Source organism: Solanum verrucosum, unplaced genomic scaffold (assembly GCF_900185275.1).
Source record: "Solanum verrucosum unplaced genomic scaffold, falcon-dt-bn FXZP01000206.1, whole genome shotgun sequence".
NCBI lineage: Eukaryota > Viridiplantae > Streptophyta > Magnoliopsida > Solanales > Solanaceae > Solanum > Solanum verrucosum.
The window spans coordinates 2,142,960-2,163,478 of NW_026020104.1; the positions used below are offsets into that span (position 1 = coordinate 2,142,960).

The 20,519-nt window shown below is 32.3% G+C and overlaps 1 pseudogene; it reads left to right on the top strand.

The window, feature by feature from the left end:
• The first annotated feature begins 400 nt into the window (after positions 1-400).
• On the top strand, positions 401-11,133 carry LOC125825123 (cullin-1-like; annotated as a pseudogene).
• Positions 11,134-20,519: the final 9,386 nt, after the last annotated feature.

Consider the following 20,519-nt stretch of genomic DNA (forward strand, 5'->3'; position numbering starts at 1 on the left):
ATTTCTTTTGACTTACAAGGATGCAGATTACTCAAAGAAAACGAAAAATACAAGAGAGGAAAAGGTCGAAAGGGACAAATGGAGCTAGTAATATTTCTAGGGAGGGTTGTAGATGTTGTTCAAATAATAATTCAAAGTTGGAATAAGAATCATAATTTGTTTAGAATCTGTTATTTTTGGTATTTATTTAATAATGTCTAGTTAGGATTTGTTTGTCCTAGTTCATATAAGAATAAATTTTCTAATCATAGTTTAATTTGATTTCATACTTGTATTATAAAAAATAGGGGTATTGTTGAATATTTTTAATATACAGAATAGAGAGAAGTTGAAGTCACATTAAACAACTTTTGAGTTTTAAACTCTCCGGCGATTCATGTGATTGAGCTCTCCAACTAAGATGGCAATGAGCGAGGTGAAGATTATTGAGTTTGAGGAAGGATGGGAATTTATGCAGAAGGGAATCACTAAATTGAAGAAAATTTTAGAAGGAGAAGAGCTTTGTTTCAGCTCTGTAGAGTAGATGATGTTCTATACAAGTATATTTAACATGTGCACACAAAATAAGCCGCCAAATGATTACTCACAACACTTGTATGACAACTACAGGGAAACATTTGTAGAATATATCAATTATACTGTTCTTCCTGCTTTACGAGAAAGGCACAATGAGTTCATATTGAGGGATATTGTGAAAAGATGGGCGAATCACAAAATTATGATTAGGTGGCTCTCATGGTTCTTCCATAATTTGGAACGATTTTTTTATTTCCCGAAGGTCTCTATGATGAAATTGTTCTGATGTGCTTTCGTGATCTGGTTTATGAGGAGCTGAAGGGTAAAGCTAGAGATGCATTTATTGTGTTGATTGATCAAGAACGTGAGGGTTAGCAGATTGACAGACAAAGGTTGCTTGATATATTTGTTGGAATTAGAATGGAGTATTATCAGAATGACTTTGAAGATGCAATGCTTAAACATACTGCAACTTATTATTCTCGAAAAGCTTCTAGTTGGATTATATGTTGAAGGCAGAGAAGTGCTTGAAGAAAGAGAAAGATAGAGTGTCTCATTATCTCCATGTTGTTAGTAAGACAAAACTTTTAGAGAAAGTGCAATATGAATTGTTGGTTGTATATACCAATCAGTTACTTGAGAATGAGCATTCTGGATGCCGAGTATTGCTTAGAGATGATGATAAGGTAGAAGATTTATCTCGAATGTATAGGCTATTCCACAAGGGTTTCAAATATGTTTAAGCAGTATGTCGTTGCTCAAGGCATGGTCTTGGTGCAACAGGCTGAAGATACGACAAATAGCAAGTCTGAAACTCCATTCTTTGTTAGAAAGTTAGTTGAGCTTTACGATATGGCTTATGTTACAAACTGTTTCGCTAATAACTCTATCTTTCATAAGGCTCTCAAGGAGGCATTTAAGGTCTTTTATAACAAGATTGTATCTGGTTTTTCAAGTGCAGAGCTCCTTGCTTCTTATTGTGATAATATTCTTAAGAAAGGTGAAAGTGTAAAACTCAGTGATGATGCTATTGAGGAGACGTTGGATAAGGTGGTCAAGCTTCTCGCATACATTATTGACAAAGACCTGGTTAGTGAAAAATTACAAGATAATAAAATTGCAAGATTAAAATTGAAAATAAAATGAAGAAATAGAAATCTCTTCAGGCTGACGTGAGGTATTTTGATTTGTATGTGCTTCTATACATCATCTTCGATCTTGTTCTGCTTCTGTGTTGATTTTTCGATCGTTTTGCTAGTTTGAGTTCTTGGATCTGCTTATGTGTTGATTTTTTGATTGCTTTGATAGTTTGAGTTTTTGGATCCGTTGTGTTTCTTCACTTAGATCGATTTATTCTTGGTGATTTTTTGTTTTGAATCCACTATGGTGATTGAGGGTGATTCTTCTTCGACTGAGAATGTTGTGAACAATAATGGCGTTGGTAGTACAGATCTGAGTTCCCCTTTGTATAAGCATCCTTCCGATAATCCAAGTGTCTCGTTAGTTCAAATTCCTTTTGATGGAGCAGGGTATAGATCATGGAGACGAAGTGTTCTTAGAGTCTTGTTAGTTAAGAATAAACTGGGTTTCATCAATGGTGATTCCAAGAGGCCCGATCCAGGAACATCACAATTCCGTCAATGGGGAAGATGTGATGACATGGTTACGTCCTAGATTCTCAACTCCCTGGCTAAGGAAATTGCTGAAAGGGTGGAATATGTTTCTAATTCATTCGAATTGTGGAAGGAGTTGGAAGATCGATATGATCAGACTAATGGTGCAAAGTTATACCAGATTCAGCGTGAGATCAATGAACTATCATAGGGAAATTTAGACATTACTGCTTACTATACTAAGATGAAAAGGCAGTGGAAAGAGTTGAGCACATTGCATAACATAACTCAATGTAACTGTAATTGCACTTGTGGAGCTAAGGATAGTATGCTTAAGGCAGAGCAAGATAGGAGATTGATACAATTCCTTATGGGATTAAATGAGGTCTATACTGTAGTTCGAGGGAATATCCTCATGATGAATCCGTTGCCTTCCCTAGCACAAACTTTTTCTTTGTTAGTACAGGATGAAAAACAGAGAGAGATTAAACCTAATGCTCAGGTGTTCATGGAGTTTGCAGCTCTGAATGCAGGCAATTCAGGGAAGAAGGTCATGGAGTCTATTGCTTTCAATGCAAATGGTTCGGCAGGAGCAAGTACTTCCAGGTCCACAAGGCCAAATTATACTTCTACAGACAACACCAACAAAATTTTAGAACTAACTATTCTCAAACCAATTCCTACATTGGTAACAGGACTCGTATTATATGTGATTACTGCAAGAGACCAGGACACATCAGGGACAAATGCTATAAGTTGCATGGTTACCCACAGACAAACAACAACCCACAAACAAACAATTATCCAAATTTAAACAATCAGAATGGATACAGAGACATAAGCAACAATTAGAATTCCAGGTTCAACAAGAGTAAAGGCCTTATGGCTGATGTTCAAGGTGGTTATTGTTCAGGGGAAGAGGAAGAGGTGCACAGGGGAAATCATAATGACACAGGTCCCTAATTGACAAGAGAACAATATACACAATTTGTGGAGCTATTACAACAGTTTCAGACTGAGAAAGATAATGCTAATCAGATGGACTTTGCTGGTGGTGATGCAAATTTTGCAGGTATGATTCTCATGTTTGGTTGGGTTAAATGTTTTCCAAATAAACTCATTTTTCTCAAATTTAAGAAAAATGACTTCCCTTGAAAAGTTGAGGAAAACATTTTCCAAAACTCTCTTCCAACTTCAAATTACAATTACTTTTTTGTTGAAAAAATAAATTTATTTTGTCCCTACCCTCAAATCAGCCCCCCAACCCCCACCCCCCCCCCCCCCCCCCCAAAAAAATAATAATTTTAAAGCTTGTTTTTAAATTCAATTTTTTCACCCCATCCCCTACCCCCACCCCCTCCCAAAAAAATATTAAAAATTATTTTTAAAAGATATTTCTAATTTCAATTTTTTATTTTTTTACCCCCCACCCACTACCCTCACCCCCCATCAACCCCCCTATCAGCCCCCCAACCCCCTTCAAAAAGAAAAAAAATTAAGTTTGTTTTTAAAAAATATTTTCAACTTCAAGTTTTTATTTTTTCATCCCAATCCTCGATCACCCACCCCCCCTCCCCTCTCCAAAAGAAAAAATTGAATTTGTTTTTAAAAAATATATTCAACTTCAAAAATTTATTTTTTCACCCCTACACTCGACCCCCCCCCCCCCCCCCAACCCACCCACCCACCTCCTAAAAATCTTTTTCGGAAAATATTTTCTACTCACCAACCAAACATGAGAAAATAAGTCAAAAATCAACTTGTTTTCCAGGAAAACATTTTCTAGGAAAACATTTTCCTTCATACCAAACACACCCCAAAGCTCCACAAAAAAGAAACCTCCCTTCAATTAATAAGAACTCTCTTCTTTGACAAACTTTATGCACTCTATAGTTTCTCAAAAAGGCATATCAATCAAGCTATATAACGAGACATGAATTCCATCAACTAACTTATTATTTCACCAATATATATTATTATCATCCAACTTTCTAGGCATATTGACCCATCTCAGAATCTCACCTTTTAATAAATCAAAACGATAATTAATATATACAGATCATAATAGTTATATCAGGATTAAGAATATAAGTATATTTAATAGTTTAGAGAATATGTTTTGTCAGTCAGTATAAAACAACTATCTCTATTCGGTCCCGTTCAATACATACAAAATGCACTAGCACAAGAAGTTGAAACTATACCGTTCCCATAATCAAGATAAATTACATATAATCTTGTGCTACAATCGTACCGATGGAATGTCCAATTTCCATCCTAGATTGTGAAAAAAAACTTTATACTTATAAGAACCGATGATTTAATCCTCTGTGTATAAGCTAAAACTCTACACACTAAATCATCTACTATATAAGTAAACAGACACCATAAATGAATATATGATCTATTAAAATTGAGCAAATATTTATTCTATATATAATAAATATTATTTCTTAACACATGGTTAATAGTATATATCCAACAATCTCCCACTTAGACTTTTAACCATCACAATTGTTATAATGTACTATATCTAAATGCATGGTTAATAGTATATACCATAACAATCTCCCACATAGATATTTAATCTTGAAATTTGTTAGAATACTATGTCTATTAATAGTATATACCCTAACAAGCTCCCACTTAGACTCTTGACTATGCATTTACAACTTTCACAAGCATTCCTTTATTTCTATTTTCTCATGCAATTTTGTTTAGTAGTGCTTTTGTCGTAACAAATCGATTTTGTACTAGATCTTGAGAGACCTTCTCATGAAACCTTCCAAGAGTGTACTTCTTTTCAGATCATAAAAGTTCTCTCAAGCATACAAAACAAATCAATCTTCGCTATGATTCTCCCACTACGACTAAGCACTACATAATCACACTTTCATGATCTTGAGTCTTAATATTTTCTTCAAAATCTTTCGATATTGAAATATTAACAACTTTTCATGTAGTGTTCTTCAATTTGCTCAACATCACTTTCACTACTTGAGGTAGTAGTTTTCTTATGTCTAGCAACGTTTCTCCCACTACTTAAATGCAATGGAACGTCATTTCCGACATACCGATTAGATGTTTTTGAGTGTCTGAATTTACAATTGACTTATTTGTTATTTCTTTGTTCAATTCCTGTAAAACTAGTTTAGTTCTAGGAACATGGTTTACTAAATGATCTTTTTCTAGAAATCAGACAGTTGTGTTAACAATTGTCTTTTTTTCTTTAGGACACTATAATAAACCTTCTTTCATTCTTTAGGATATCTAATTAACACACACATTCCGTTCTTAATTCTAATTTTCTTATTCTACTACTCAGTACATGTGCTAGACAATTCTATATCTGAACATGTCACAGATTAGACTTATGTCAAATCCAACTAGTTCTATAGTTGTTCAAGGTATTGATTCGAAAGAAATTGAATTCAGAATCTGATATGTAGTTATTACAACCTATCCCAAAAGAAACAAAATAACTAATAATAAGTCAATACATAATCGTATCATCTTCATAATAGTCTACTTCTTTTCTCTTCTACACCAATCTATTATGCAGTGTCTGGTGTAGACAATTGAAATGCAATTATTCTATAAGATAAGTGACTCATGAGCTCCGCAGAGAGGTTTACGTCACTACAATCAGATTGCAGTGACTTTATATATATTTTTCATGATGCTATTTTCGTTTGTCTTAAATATTTTGATCAGTTTATCTAGATATTCAGACTAACAAAGTATCAAAAAATATATATTCATATCATGCGTAACCGTTTGTGGAAATCTCAGAATACTCAAATTCACCTCTTGCTTGAATGTTCATTTACCTCACAAATCAAAATAGAATAATTTTAACTTATCACTACCACTTTTTCCTTTTTAAGAGGAAAGGTCTCTTAGTTATTTTTCCTTCTGAACAAAACTCACATGTTGGTAGTGACTTCACTTTCAATGAACCGTTATGTCCATCCATTAACCAACCTCAAAGTTCTATTCAAAATAAATAACTTAGACGCTAGTGTACAATAAGTTTCATTCAATCTAAAAGATACTTTCTCCTATGAGATAGATTAATAAAATTCAGTTTATGTGAGATAATATTGATTAAAAAAAATCACACATCAATATACCACAAGAAATGAAATATTCATCAAACTCAATGATAGGAGAGTTACAAATAAATATATCAAATATTCATCTCTTATCTAGTTAGAAACTGAAAATAATTCCTTCTAACATAAGGTATATGTACAATGCATTCTTTGAATTAATATCTTATCTCTACCAAAAGAAAATCTTAAGTAGTACCAAGTGGGTGCGTAAAGTCTATTGAGAATATGAGATATAATACATTAAATAGATCATAATATTTTGAATTATCCCAAATAACAAAATTCAGGGCTCATTTATACATATATATCCATGCATCTTGAATAGCCAACCGATGGGATTGGAGAACTACTTATGCAATACACATGCACAATGACCGATTATTCACTCCATAAATTTATACAGACCTAACTCCGATGGAGAGTCTATTGTTAGTTTAAGTCAAGTGAAAATCCTCTAGTTACATTGATCCAATCTTATATTACTCAGTTTAGGAGAGTTAATATAGATTATCAAAACTAGACGATTAAATACATAGTGACTTGTATCAATTTCATCCGATAGGGAGGAAGGTCTAAGCCAGCACATAGAACTAATACTTCACTACTATTTAATCAAATATGACCAAAAAACTCATATAACGATCCAAAAAAAAAATTAAATTTCTTACTAGGTCGTTCTTATGAATCTACCAAATTTCAGATCAATCAGAGTTCCTTTTTTTTTTTTCGAATTTCAAACTATGATCAATTTGGTTGAAAACTTTGTTTGGCCAAAATAGAATTTAAGATTTTCCCGCTCAATAATTCTTATCATATATCATCATTTTGTGAAATAGATACACGAATTAAGAATAAAGAACGAAATTCTAAAATTCCAAAAGAAAAACATGTTTATGTATACATTGAATATTAAAATTCAAAACACACCTCATAGATATCAATGCATCTTGAACAATAAATTTTGATGAAAAAATGACTACTCATGCAACATACATATGTGGTGTCAGATATTCACTTCGACAAATTTAGAACAAAAGCTAACTCAGATGGAGAGTATATGTTCATTTAGATCAAGTGAATATCATTATCCCTAGATCCATTGATCCAATCAAATATTACTCAGCTAAGGAGAGTCAATACATATAATCAAAACTAGAGATTAAATTTTAATGACTTGTATTAATTTCATCCGATAGGGAGGAAGGTCTAAGCCAACACATTAACTTAATACTTCACTAAAATTTAGTCATGAAGACCATAGAGAATAATCTCTATCACCACTATATCTTAGTCGAGTAATTTTTCAGTAAAATTAATTTTTCAAGATACAAAAATTATCTAAAAACATCATCTGAACGACCTCAAATTACCAAATCACTATATAACAATGAGTATTTTAAATTTGATCGTTTCTGATGAACCTACAGAATTTCAGATCAATCAGAGTTCAAAAATAATATTTATCTCCAAAGCTATGATCAAATTCAGATTCAAACGATATAAGGAAAAATAATCAGATCTACATCTTCATCATATATCAATTCATGTTAACTGATCACGTGTAATCATGTACCACATATAATATAAATAAAACCGATATAAAAGATGTCATTCATACTAAATCACATTTTAATTCCAAAAAACTACTTTAAAATCATTTTAACGACCTCAAAGAATCATAACCACATAACAATGAGTACTTCTTACTAGGTTGTTATCAATGAACTTACCAAATTTCAGGTCAATTGGAACATATAAAGAATCTTTATTTCCAAAGCTATGACCAAATTCAAATTCAAGTGATTTAAGCATCTTTAGAAATTAAAACAACATGACCTACATTCTTATCACATATCAATTTACGTTAAATCACCATGTGAATTCAAGATAAATACAACTGACATGAAGAATGACCGTATCATTTACAAATCAAATTTTAATCCGACAAACTATTTAAAACCATCTAAACGATTTTTGTTGGAACCATCAAATTTCAAGTCAATCAGATATCATAAAATTCATGACCACCTTAACTATGACCAAATTTGAAAAAATAATGTTTTCGGACATAGTCAAAGATTAAAATAACTTGATTCACATTTTTATTCTCTTTTTAATAATTATCTCATGAGCACAAAACATACTTTTGTCCTGTCTTTCGGCTAAGACACACAACTAACCTCTTTACAACATATTGTTTTCTCAATTAATAAACTTGAGAATTCAAGATATTATATTTCTCCCTTTAAACCGGTGAAAATCTTTAATATCTCTTCTCATGAATTAATTTAAGTGTTACTAGTATCTAAAGATAAATCTCCTTCCGAGTAAACAAATCTTTACTAGTATACATTTATGAAGAACAATCCATACATGATACATTGAGAATATTCTAATGACTCAAATAATAGACTACTTTCGTAGATCCTATTTATTTATCATAATTCTCAATTCACATATTGTAATCTCATATATATATATATATAACCTTTAAGAATTTTTACTGATTTCAAATAAATAAATCACATTAATGATAACTATTTATTAATTACAAAATTCTTAATTTATAATATGTGTAAGAATGATGCTCAAATAATTATTGAAAAAGAAAAAGAAAAAGAAAACCCAAAAATATTCTTAAAAAAAAATCAACATTGGCTACCACTTGCACGTGAACTTCAAGAACCAAGAATTGGTACCCAACAAATTTCTTTTATCACATTGGCAAAAAATTACATAGCGTGAGTATTTCTTAAAATATGTCAATATCTAATTAAAGTTTCTGTACAAGCAAGTCCAGTACCCATTAATAATTAGACCATATGTTCAACCACTCACATGCCGTGCAGTTTGTAATGTCCAATTTTTTTTATTTTTTATTTTTTAATAATTAAATCAACAACACATAGAGACTATTAGTTGTGATTAACAAAATGTTTCTGACGTGCTTGGATCAACAAAGCCAATTTTGTTAACCTTTTATCTCAAAAGTCACAAAAGACAGATTAGCTCTCGCCGCCAAATATCCTTGTCAACCAAGATTTTTCAACAAAACATATGTATAATTAACCATATACATATCATCGAGGTTATCTATATAGATGCAAGTGTAACTCTGATATCAATTGTTGGAAAATATATATGCACAGCGGAAGCATATCAGGATTATACTGCTTATATGAATAATAGATAACCAATACCATTTATGCTAGAACACATATAATATGCTAGAACACACGAACGTACTGAAATTTAATTTAAGAATTACCTCTTGAAGCGTGAGCAGATACCTTCAAGTGAATCCAAAAGATAGATAACAACTATGGTCTTCTACAGTGATCCCAAGTTCACATCCGAACTCTCTCAATACTTGGGTGGGCAAGTATGAATAAAAAACTAATCAATCTTTTTCTAGGTTAGGAGAATCTCTATTTATAGAGATTTCTTCCCCAATCCAAAAAGGAGAAGAAAACCCAGTTTTCTTGAAAAACAAGAAAACACACACCTACTCCTTTTTCCCTTAAGAAATAGGATTCTGAGTTCTAGTTAAATATGGGCACTGAAGAGACCACATAATTAATTACCGAGGCTTCCTATTATGGAAATAATTCCAAATAATTAATTTGAATTATTCTTACTATAATAAATTACAAATCATTAGACTAGAAATTCGTAATTGCACTCTTTTATTTATATTATGTAATTCCCCATGTTAAGATTTCAGATACTAATCAATAAATTAAATTACTGACGAATTTAACTTAATGATTAATTTCCTTTAGAGCACTACTTAACTTATTTCATGTGTCAGATTCATAAATCCACTTGCAAGGTTTGACACGATGAAAACTTATAAGTTTCTCAAAAAGGCATATCAACCAATCTCTATAACGAGACATGGATTCCATCAACTAACTTATTATTTCACCAATATATATTATTATCATCCAACTTTCTAGGTATATTGACCCATCTCAGAATCTCACCTTTTAATAAATCAAAACAATAATTAATATATACAAATCATAATAGTTATATCAGGATTAAGAATATAAGTACATTTAATAGTTTAGAGAATATGTTTTGTCAGTCAGTCTAAAACAACTATCTCTACTCGGTCCCGTTCAATACATACAAAATGCACTAGCACAAGAAGTTGAAACTATACCGTTCCCATAATCAAGATAAATTACATATAATCTTGTGCTACAATCGTACCGATGGAATGTCCAATTTCCATCCTAGATTGTGAACAAAAAACTTTATACTTATAAGAACCGATGATTTAATCCTCTGTGTATAAGCTAAAACTCTACACACTAAATCATCTACTATAGAAGAAACAGACACCATAAACGAATATGATCTATTAAAATGGAACAAATATTTATTTTATAATAAATATTATTTCTTAACACATGGTTAATGGTATATATCCCAACAACTCAAAAGTCAAAAGTCAGTTAAATTTGGCTGATGATGACTTGATCAGATTGCTTCAATCCCTTTCATGTGCCAAGTATAAAATTCTGATTAAGGAGCCTAGCAATACAACTGTTTCGTCATCTGATTATTTTGAACTCAACTCCAAGTTCACCGACAAGATGAGGCGGATTAGGGTCCCATTACCTCCTGTGGATGAAAGGAAAAAGGTGGTTGATGATGTAGGCAAAGATAGACGTTATGCAATTGATGCCTATATAGTGCGTGTTATGAAGAGTCGGAAAGTTCTTCCTGATCAACAACTAGTAGCGGAGTGTTCTGAGCAGTTGAGCTCAATGTTTAAGCCTGACTTGAAAGCAATCAAAAAGCAAATGGAAGATCTCATCACTAGAGATTACTTGGAAAGAGACCAAGACAACCCAAATTTGTTCAAGTATTTTGCCTGAACCAATAATCTAGTTATTTATGATTTGTTATTTTTGGTATTTATTTAATTATGTCTAGCTAGGATTTGTTTATCTTAAATCATATATGAATACATTTTTTAATTTTAGTTTAATTTGGTTTCTTACTGTTATAAATAGTTTTAGGTGATTCTGCTCCTTTGTTCATACTGTTATCAACTTGTATGAATTGTACATCTTATTGAGTTTCTCTAATTCAATCAAATAATTCAAGTGCTTCTAAGCATAATCATGATTTATTGATGGTTACATAATAAACACATAATTTGACATAAATAGTTGTACAAACAACCTTATTTAATACAATATCTCTCATTTCCACAACTATTCCAACACATACCTTACCTGTTACATTCGCGATGATAATTGCTGAACAATTTAGTCTAAAGTCTAAAATGCAACAGAGTGGAAGTGCCATCCAGCCCTTTGTTATTGAAATAAGTTGTGAACTCCTTAATCGTTGTTTCCCTGTACTTCGGAGGATTGTGTTCCGATATCAGCTCCTTTATAGGTCCAATTCAGGGGCGGACCTAGGTTGTGTCGAAGCGGTTCATCCGAACCCCCTCGGTCGAAAAATTACGTTATATATATAGAGCCAAATTTTGAATTATGTGTACATATATTAAAATGAACCTCTTGAAAGCAATTGAGAAGCTTTGGCTCAATGGATAAGGGGTTTAGCTGTGGCTTTTACTTCGTGGTTCGAATCCCATGTGCAACAATTTCTCTTCTCTTACTTTTTACCCTTTTTAATGCATGGAATTGGGCTCAACTTTTGGGCTTGGATCATCTTCTCTTTTTCATTATTTTTTTTTCTTTTATGTCATTTTTTTTCTAATTTGTTTTTGTTTAAATTTATTAGACACATTTTTTTTTATTCTTCTTATATCTATTTGTCATTTTATTTCAACATAATTTTATGTACAACTCTTTAAAAATGATGAATTATATATATAAATATAAATTAGGTGTAATTGAATGAAGAAACTAAAAATCATCATTATCCTTTTAATAATATATATATAATAGAATTCATGGAATTTCTTTTCTAATTTTTCAATTCTATTTTAGAGAGATGGAAACTAAACTTATTTGATTTATTCGTTATTTTTTTTTTCAACAAGTGATGACTAACCTAGTAAATTAAATTACATGAACTAAAAAATTGATGATGCCATTTATTTATCTTCTGAATATGCATTATAATATTAGTAAATCTATACCTACGCACTTTTAGAGAATCTTGATAATTTTCCTAGTAATATGTGTTTGAATGGATACTAATTTAAAAAATTTTAAAATGCAAAATAAAGTAAAACATTACAAAATAAAAGTATAAAAAGTATAAGAAATTTTAAGAATGTTCAATGGAGCAGGGTAAAAGCAAGAAGAAATGCTTAATGCGGTACGATAAGGTAATATAAATTTAGCGGGTTAAGGTAAATATTTTTCTTCTCCGTCTCACTTCCTTTTTAATCCTTTAATTTTCACGTGTTTTAGGAATTAACTTATGTAATACAACTGATCCACTAATTTTTTTTATCAATGTAGCTTTGTTCTCAATATCTTTGATTAGTTTGGTGTTAACTTTTATCAATCAATGCGATACCTTGTACGAAAATCATGTCGGGGTTATTACGCTCACCGTGCACTTACATTACTACATGAGCTTCTTCTTTAAATTTCGAACCCCTTGAGTTTAATTCCTGGATTCGCCACTGAGGTCCATACAGCCTATCACCTATGTATTGTCACACAATTCGTCATGAAGAAGCATGCCAACGATATCCTTGGACCAACTTTACATGCCAGTACTCTATGATCAATACTTTTGAACTTGTCATTCGTTGTAAGCTGAAAATGATTGAGTCAAAAATATCGTAAGTTACAAGACAATTATGTTTCTGATACATGTATATGCTAAATGTAACACTACTAATTGCCTGTAGAAGATCTCCTATACTGACCACGAGTGCTCCGGGAGTAGGGGGAACATCTACCCAATTGGGTTGTCACTTTTGATGTTGTTCTTTGAAAGATATTAGCACATAAGAGTGGTTTTTGAGAGAACTTTCAACAAGAAAGAAGATAAAAGAAAAGAAAATTGTTGTGAAGGTCCCAGTACTAGAATCGTTCATGTCATCATTGTGCCCAAAAAAGGACATATTAAAAGGTTTTGCTTTGCAAAACCTTAGAGAAGGAAAATAATGTTGTTGCTATTGTCCGGGATAACCTTCTCTTTGCTTGTGATAAAAACGTCATCTTTTTTTTTATCCCATTATACAAGTTGGATAGTAAATTCTGAAGCTACATATCGCATGTCACACCGAAAAATACGTCTTTTCATCTTATAAATCTGTTAAAGAATGACAAAAGTCCCACATCGGTGGTTAATGAGATGGGTGGACTCCTTATAAGGCTTGGGCAATCCTCCTCCCTTTGAGTTAGCTTTTGGGGTGTGAGTTAGGCCTAAGACCTAATTTAACATGGTATCAGAGCAGGGCCCGTCTCACCCGATGTTGGGACCCCCAAAATCAAAATTGCCCACGCACCAGTTGCTAAGCTCTGGGCATGAGGTGGGGTGTTAAAGAATGACAAAAGTCCCACATCGGTGGTTAATGAGATGGATGGACTCCTTATAAGGCTTGGGCAATCCTCCTCCCTTTGAGCTAGCTTTTGGGGTGTGAGTTAGGTTTAAGACCTAATTTAACAAAATCTGTTAACTCTAGCGTGTTAAAAGATGGATAAGTTGGCATAGTTTGTTGGAAGACTAATATTAGTGTAACGTAAGTCCTTCAAAATGTCAAACATGCTCCATACATTTCTTTAAATTTGATCTCTGTAGGTCAATTAGCTAGATAATGACAACTACCATAATGACTTGTTTAATGGACCATAAAGCTTACTAAAGGCTTATTAATTATATGCTTGAGGAAGAAAATATTCAAATTTATACGTGACATAAGGATCTATCCTTAGTGATTCTATAAATTTGGTGCAAAGTGAAAGCTTATCGTAATTATGGCATGAGAGGCGTAGTTATATGAGTCGAGATCGGGGGAATTACTTGTTTGTCTAAGAAGAATTTATTTGTTGGTGTAAAACTAAGCAAAAGTGAAAAGATGTGTTCATCGCTTAACTGGAAAATAGAAAAAAAAAAACCTCCTTTTCTTCTTTTTTTTTTTAAATCAAAGACAAAAAAAAAAAAAAAAAAAAAAAACCTCCTTTTCACTGTCATCCTCCTTCAAGAAAGTTTGACTTACTGAAGCTAGTTCACTCTGACTTATGTGACCCTTTTAAAGTGAAGTCAAAATGTAGTGCATTTTACTTTGCAACTTCACTGATGATCATTCACATAAGCTCTAGTATATCCTTTAAAATCTAAAAATCAAGTACTTAATGTATTTAAGAAGTTTCAAGCCTTAATTATCAGAGAAATAAATTAAAAATATATTAAAATATATTTACACTGACAATGACAATGAATATATTGATCCCTTTGATAACTACTACAAATCGCAAGAAATTCATCATCACAAGACTCCGGTCAAGATGCCTCAATTGAATGGCTTGATAGGGAGGATGAATAGAACTCTAGTTGAGAGAGTTAGAGATGCATGCTTCAAAGACTAGACTTCCAAAGTTCTTTTGGATGGGAGAACTTAACACCTGCTTATGTTATCAATTTATCTCCTATTGTTGATTCCAAATAGATTTTAATTTGCTAAAGATGTTTTCTCTGATCACTTGAAGGTCTTTGGGTGTAAAGCTTGTGTGCATGTTCCAAAAGATGAGAGATCAAAACGGAATGTTAAAACCAAGTAGTGCATCTTCATTAGTTATGATCAAGATGAGTTTGTGTTTCGCTTTTATGATTCAGTTGATAAAGAACTTATTAGAAGTCGTGATGCAGTGTTATTTGAAGATCAAACTATTGAAGACATCAATAAGATTGAGAAAACATGTTTTAAGATAGATGACAACTTAGTCTATAACGATTCAGTCCCTATTACTGTTGCATTGTTTGCATATGAAGGAATCCAAGACAATAATGCAGATGATGATCAAGATCAAAATGATCATCAGAGTGTAGAACCAATAGATACTCCTATTAATGATGTTGTGATTGATCATCAAACAACTCTTGTTGAGATAACTTCTTTGGATGCTCCAAAAACCTTTTGCTAAAGATCTATTAGGGAGAAGCAAGAATCAACATGTTATTCTCCTAGTAAGTATATATTTTTGACTAATATGGGAGAACTTGAAGATTATGATGAAGTTATGCTAGCTACTAATAGAGATCAGTGGGTAGAATCCATGGAAGATGAGATTAAGTCACTTTTCAAGAATGACACGTCTGAATTAGTGGAGTTACCGAAAGATAACAAAGCTTTAGTAAATAAATGAATCTTTGGAGTAAAGCAAGAGCAGTATACCTCTGCGCCACGGTATAAGGCGAGGTTAATTGTCAAAGATATTTTCTAGAGAAATAGAGTTAACTTTGATGGAATTTTTTCTTCAGTTATAAAAATGTCTTCTATTCGTATGATTCTAGGCTTAGCTGCAGGTTTAAATTTAGAAGTTGAGTAGATGGATGTCAAGACTGCTTCTCTTAATTATGAGTTAAATGAAAATAAATACGTGGAGCAGCCTGAAGGTTTGTAGTTAAATGAAAACAATATTATGTCTATAAATTGAGAAAGAACTTGTATAGCTTTAAACAAACTCAAAGGCAGTGGTACTTGAAATTTGAATATGTCATTGGAAATCAGAGATACAAAAAAACTTTCGATGATGATTTTATTATCTTACTAATTTATATGGATGATATGTTGATTGTTGACAAAAATACATCTTGAATTGTAGTCTTTAAATAAGGAGCTGAGCAAATCGTTTGCAATGAAGGATTTTGGATCATCAAAGAAAATTTTAGACATACAATCGAGATAAAAATTAAAAGAAATTATCCTTATCCTAGAAGTAGTACAGTGAGAAAGTACTTAAACACTTTAAGTTGAGTACACTTTAAACACTTAATAGAAATAAAAGTGGGTAGTACTCTTCTTGTTAAACAATTTAAGTTGAGTACGATCTAGAGTTTATCTACTAATGAAGATAAGAAGGAGATGACATGTGTTTCATATACTTTTGTAGTTGATATTTTGATGTATGCTATAGTTTGCATTAGATCAGATATTGCACATACCGTTGATATCGTTATCGATTTTCTTTCCAATCCTGGAAAGGAATATTCATAGATACTAAGATATTTGAAGGGCACTATAGATATGGATTTGTACTTTGGTAGTTGCAAGCTCAAACTTGTTTGCTACACATACTCTAATTTTGGAGGCAATCTTGATAATTCAAAATTCACTTCCGATTATTTGATCACTTTTATAGGGGCTGCGATTTCTTAGCAATGTAGACAATATAAGTGCATAACTATATCCACCACAGAACTCGAATATATATATATTTTTGGAACCTCAAAATAACTCGCAGCTGCTAAAATTCGAATATATTGCTAACATTGAAGGTGCAAAAAAATTTCTTTGAACGAAGGAATTTGTCAAATACCTTGATTTTGAGCGGTCAAAGTTCATTTTGTTTTGTGATAATCAAAGTCTATTTATCTTACCAAGCACTCAACTTTTAATTCTAAATCCATGTATATTAATAGAAAGTATCATTAGACTAGAATTGTCGTGGAAGAGAAATTATTTGAGGTTGAGAAGATACACACCAATAATCCTTTAAATATGCTTATAAAAGGGGTGATCACAGAAAAACATGAGTTTTGTAGTACTACAATAGGCATGAAGCATGTGAAAAGTTCCCCCACTTGAAGATATATTTGTCTCCTTGGCTGGAGGTTGAATTTGTTGGGAGATAACCCTTATTTCAGTCAAAGAATCATGACCTAATCCTATTATCTTTTGATTTTCAATTCTATATGAAAAATAATTAAAATTTTAGTCCCATTTGTAATTGATTTTGTATTTCGGAAAAAAAATACCACCCATTATCGCTAAATGAGTAAATTAATTTTATACTTTAAAGAACTTTTTTTAAACAAGTAATCATGTATTAGAATATTTAAATGATTATAAGGTTATTTAAATAAGTATTTGGAGTTATTACATATTTAATAATACTTGTATCAAATAAATACTTATTTATTGATCTATAAATTTTGCCCTTTCGGATTTATTATTTAATTCCTCAGATTTGTAGACACTGTTTTTTGACCGAACTTAAGGTCTTACACCACTTTTAGTGCGTCAGTATATTTTAAAATTGACATTAAATATTTTAAATTTTTATCTTATTTTATTAAGTTTATTTTAAAAGATTTGAAAACGACAAAAATAGAATCACATATATGTAAGTTTTATTTTCAATTGTTTAAAAAAGAAATAAAATATAGTAGTAGTAGTAGTAGGTGTAAATAGAGATTATTAGGTAAGAAGACAATTATGCCTCTAAGCCGGTGTACGTCAATATCAAGAATGCGGTTACACATCTAGGTTGAGACCAAATAAAAGTCCAACAATAAAAAATGCTAACAAATCACGACATGTAATAAAATAACTAACAATAATTTAAATCAAGTAAAAGTTGATAAAAGCGATCGTGCTAGAACCATGGGACCGAGGGATGCCTAATACTTTCCCCTCGGTTAATATAATTCCTTATTCGAATTTCTAGGTCGCAGACCAAAAGAAAGAGTCATTTCCTTGTGATTAGAGATTAAAAAGAAAAGGTGACTTGGAACAGTGAAACTCAATTCGTGTTGGTGACTCTGAAAAAATAAAATAATCCCTATTCAATACTATCACTTAAATTGAGAAAGTCCTCCCCATCAACAACTCAAGTCATTTCCTTTGGCGAAGATTCAAATCTTTTTGAGTGAACAAATATTTCAAACTCTTGTGGTCCGTAAACACATCTAGATGAACACCATATAGGTAATTTTTCCAAATCTTTAAGGCAAACACTATCGTTGCTAACTCCAAATCATGAGTCGGATAATTCTTTTCAGACACCTTCAATTTCCTTGAAGCATAAGCGATGACTTTTCCGTTTTGCATTAAAAAACAACCAAGACCAATACATGAAGTATCACAATAAATCACAAAACCATATGATTCTTATAGTAGTGTCAAAATAGCAACTGAAGTGAGTCTATCTTTCAATAAATGAAAACTCTTCTCACAAGTTGCCGACCATAGAAATTTTACTTTCTTTTGAGTCAATGTCATTAAAGGTGAAACAATAAGGGAAATCCTTCCATAAATCTTCTATAGTAACCGAAAAATCCAAGAAACTTCGCATATCTGAAGCGAACAAAGGTCTAGGCCAATTCTTAACCGCCTCGGTTTTCTTCAAATCAACTTGAATATCTTCACCAATGATAATATGGCCAAAGAAAGAAATGGACCTCAACCAAAGTCACATTTGCTAAACTTAGGTTACAATTCACGATCCTTGAGAATTTGCAATACAATCCTCAAATTCTTAACATCCTCATCATCACTCCGTGAGTAAATCAAGACATCATCGATAAACACAATCACGAACATATCAAGATATTATTTGAAGACCCTATTCATCAAATCTATGAACGATTTCAGGGGATTAGTCAATCCAAACAATATCACAAAAAACTCATAATGACCATACCGAGTTCAAAATACCATCTTCAGAATATAATTCTCCTTCACCCTCAATTGGTGATAACCTTACCAGAAGTCAATCTTAGAAAATAACTCGCTCCTTGGAGTTGATGAAAAAATCATCAATCCTTGGAATAGGATACTTTTTCTTAATGATAACCTTATTCAATTATCGATAGTCAATGCACATTTAGAGAGAACCATCCTTTTTTCGAACAAACAACATTGGAGCACCCCATAGAGATACTCGGCCTAATAAAACTCTTATCCAACAAATCATTCACTTAATCCTTAAACTCCTTAAGTTCTTCCAGGGCCACACGATAAGGAGGAATAAAAATAGGTTGCGTTTCTAGGGTAAGGTCAATACTGAAGTCTATTTCTCTTTAAGAGGGAATACTAGTAAGATCATCAGGAAACACTTTCAAAAATTCATTTATAATTGAAATTGACTCAAGAGTAGGAGTTTCAGAATCTATATCCCTAGCCCAATCAAGATGATACATGCAACTGTTAGAGATCATTTTCCTAGCCTTTAGGCAAGATATAAATTGACCCTTGAGAACATAATTCCCCCTTCCCATGACATGATAGGTTCATTGGGAACCTTGAAAGCGACAAATCGAGTCCTATAATCTATGGAAGCTTAAAATGCATAAAGCCAATCCATTCCAAGATAACATCAAAATCTTACATATCAAGCTCTACAAGATCAACATGCGTGATTCTATGAAAAATGGAATTATGACAATTTCTATAAACTCTCTTAGCAACAATAGAATCACCAATATGAGTAGAGACATGAAAGGGGTTAGAAAGGATTTTGGGACCAACATCAAATCTTATGGCCACATAACGAGTAACAAACTATAAGGTAGCCTCAGATCAAGTAAAGCATAAACATCAAGGTTAAATACTTTCAACATATCGGTCACCACATCCGAAGAATCCTCATGATCCTGTCGAGTCTTAAGAGCGTAGGATTTATTTTTATTGGAGCACCTGAACCAAACCATTAGGTTGAGCTTGCCTACCATTCCTTCCCTTAGTGGCATGTAGGGGAAATCTCTCATATTCTGACCATTTTTCCACAATTGAAGCAAACATTCGTACCTGCCAAACATTTCCTTCATGTTTCTTACCACACCTTGAGCAAGTAGATATATACGATCCATTACCACCACATCCTTAAGGTTTAGGGCTAGACACTGTATCCTTGTTTAACTTTGGAGTCAAAGCTTTAGAGGAAACTTGACCATAAAACTTTTGTTGGAATTACGGACGTCCATGTCCACCAGACCTAGAATGAGAATAGTCACCATCACCGGTCCTTGCCCTTTCTGTGAGGCTTTTCCTCCTCAATTTGTTGGGATTATATCATCAAACAAGAGATATCCATCTCCTTAATTAACATGGTGGTATGACACTCTTTGACCACCATTTCAGACACACTCGATACAAACTTACTCATTCTTGCCCTTGAGTCGAAAACCATAGTTGGAGCATACTTAACAAATTGAGTAAAATTCAAAGCATACACTTTCACACTCATATTTTCTTGAAGATATTAATGAACTCAAGCTCCTTTTCCTCTCTCATCTCTAGAAGAATGAAACGATCAAGAAATGGTCCTTTGAATTTCTCCCAACAAAGAGGACCCGTATCAACCACCCTCTCTTCCTTCCA